This window comes from Pundamilia nyererei, unplaced genomic scaffold (assembly GCF_000239375.1).
Source record: "Pundamilia nyererei isolate P.nyererei 1_Seehausen unplaced genomic scaffold, PunNye1.0 scaffold00061, whole genome shotgun sequence".
NCBI lineage: Eukaryota > Metazoa > Chordata > Actinopteri > Cichliformes > Cichlidae > Pundamilia > Pundamilia nyererei.
Window position 1 is genome coordinate 1,537,151 of NW_005187462.1, and position 2,646 is coordinate 1,539,796.

Consider the following 2,646-nt stretch of genomic DNA (forward strand, 5'->3'; position numbering starts at 1 on the left):
TGTGTGGGTGGTTGTGGTGGAGCGGGAAGAGGGAGGCAGCTGGAGATGGGGAGGGAAGGAAACACATTAACACAGGTAAGATAAGCGTTCGGTTCTTCTCATCATTCCTGATCTGGAGAGAGGAATGTCATCATATGGCATCGAAAACTTTAGCCAGAAGAACATTTGGGATGAGCCCATCCACAACTGGAGGTTAGTTATTACTATGTTGCTGCATGGTTTGGATATTCGCAGTGAAAAATATAGTTTGCAGTTTGGCAGGAGTCACAAAGATACACTTCAGACCTCATTGCTCTCGCTTCTCATTCACTTTGAATGAGTTGACGTCACGTGTTTCTGCTCCATGTGGCTGTTAGCCAATGACAGGCTCACCTGTGCAGTTGAAGAAGCTGATTTTCAGTCTGTCGTTTACAAACAGTTACAGCAACTAGCTGGGATAATGCTAACTGCTGATCAAAGCTTGGCTAACGTGCTTTGTGATAATTAGTTACTCGTGCTGTGATGATTGTGGCGGCATAGACCACATTAAACATGAGGAACACCAAAGATTAAAGCAAAGCATAGGAAATCTTAGTTGGCCTGAGACTGATTCTTCTCTGAAGTGTTCGATTGTTTGGCGTTCAGGATGCTGCGTGCTGCCATTAACAGTGCATATAAAAAGCTTTGGAAGTAAGTGAAGTGTCAGCGCTGTGTGCCTGAGATGAGTGAATGAGTATCCATATCAATATAAAAGGACAAATGTAGCTTCCGGGTCTGAAAAATGAAGCCAACACAGATGTGCAGATGTGTTCCTCTTAATGGCCACCAGTGGGCGATGGTTGTGGTCCATGGCAAAAACACAGCAATACACCGACTGTAGTGTTTGAAACTTTTGGCTTTATTTAGTCAATATGATGGATCTTACTCTGGAATGTATCTTACTCTTTTTGTATTTTTGTATTAATAGTCCAGTTATAGCATTGATCATCCTCTTACTTATCCTCATATTTAAAAGCCAAAAACAAATTAAAATTAAAAAATAAGTAAGTGGAAATGCAGCGAGGAGCCTCCTTAAGAAATGAGCCAGCTGAGGTGGCTCTGAATGGGATGCCTCTTGTGTGCCTGCTCAGAGACCTCGGGGACAGACCCAGGATACGCTGAAGTGATTATGCCCTGTGGCTGACTTGGGATTGCCTCAGTATCCCTGGAAGACCTGGAGGAGATGGCAGAGGGAGGAAGATCTCTACTTAGACTGCTCCAACCTCCAGCTGGATAAAGAATAGAAAATGGATCGATTAAAGGCTGGAAACAGAAAAGAAACAAACTCACATCTGAGAAGCAGGAGCATTTGGATGCTTTTAGAGGAGAATGTGTGTTTTTTAAAATCCACTTCTTAATCAAATCCTAAAATTTTGATCTGGCAAGCAGACAGGCACAAGTATGTAGTGACACAAGTAGAAGGAAAAAGTACAGTACTGAAATATGAGTTATTTGCATTTTTGTACTCCTCAGTCTGCTGCAAGCTTCCTGTTGGACCGGTATACTCGCTTCCCACATGTTCACGCCTCAAAATCAGATTTTATCTGAAAAGCTTTCAGTTTACGATTCATTCAGATGTTATTCTCCACAAACATCTCAGAGAGTTAACAGCAACTCCAACTCATCTCCAGGAAGAAGTGGCTTTCTGAATCACATTCAGCTCTTTGCTGCAGGATATTAAACACTGAGATTTTCAACAGAGTGTGAATGATGTGAGGAGTTCAGCTGGAGGTGTGAAACTGCAGCAACCTCAGTGTAAGTGTGAGTACTTGGATTTCTCACGATGTGGGCACATGAATGAGTTCACACAGTCACATTGTGGTGACGCTTCTCTTTTTAGAGAAAAAATAACATTTCTATACCGCCAGTTGTTACATTTTAGAATGAAGACTTCAAGGTTCTGTTAACTCTTCAGGAAGTGACTGAGTGTTACTGCGATAAAATGCGTGTGTGAACTTTGTGCTATTTTTTTCAGGTCACACCTTCTTATTTTAGACAGGAGGGAAATTACATAACGTGTTAATAATTTCATGTTCCGGGTTCGTTGTAATCCTTCATTAAATCCTGTGAAGTTTCATTTAAATCACCAAAGCTATAGAAGAAATAGACGAAAACTATTAATAGAATGTCTTATATTAACACACAGTAAGGCACAAAGGGGAAAGGTTTGAATGTGGTAAGAAAAAATGGAAAAACAATAAGAAAGGACCCACAGCTTCCTCCCACAGTCAGACATGGTTGTTCAGTTAACCCATGGTTCTAAACATGCTGTAGGTGTGGATGTGAGTGTGAACAGCCCTGTGACGAACTGGCGAGCTGTCCTAGGTGTACCCTGTCTCTTGCCAGGCCCCCACCCACCCGATCCTGAATTGGATAAGAAAAATGGATGGATTTAAGGATGGGGAAAAATAAACAAATACAGAAAAAAGAAAGAAAAAGGACACAATGTGTCACAAGAATCTTAATATACACATTTAATCTCTCTATGTTTGCCAACTCATTCTAAACAGTCAGGAGGTGAGAAACCAAACTTGGCACAGAGTCTGCGCACGCCCCCTGTAGGTTCTCATCTATATCAGTTATTATGCTGCTATCGTGTCGTCTTTTTTTTTTTTTTTTTTTTTTTTT

At 41.2% G+C, this 2,646-nt stretch overlaps 1 protein-coding gene across 1 annotated transcript in view; it reads left to right on the forward strand.

The window, feature by feature from the left end:
* Positions 1-1,612: 1,612 nt before the first annotated feature.
* diras1a (DIRAS family, GTP-binding RAS-like 1a) overlaps positions 1,613-2,646 on the forward strand; it is an 11,595-nt gene continuing 10,561 nt past the window's right edge. The window contains exon 1 of the mRNA XM_005734961.1: positions 1,613-1,773. The gene's annotated coding sequence lies outside the window, so the exon portion shown is untranslated. The remainder of the gene's footprint in view (positions 1,774-2,646) is intronic.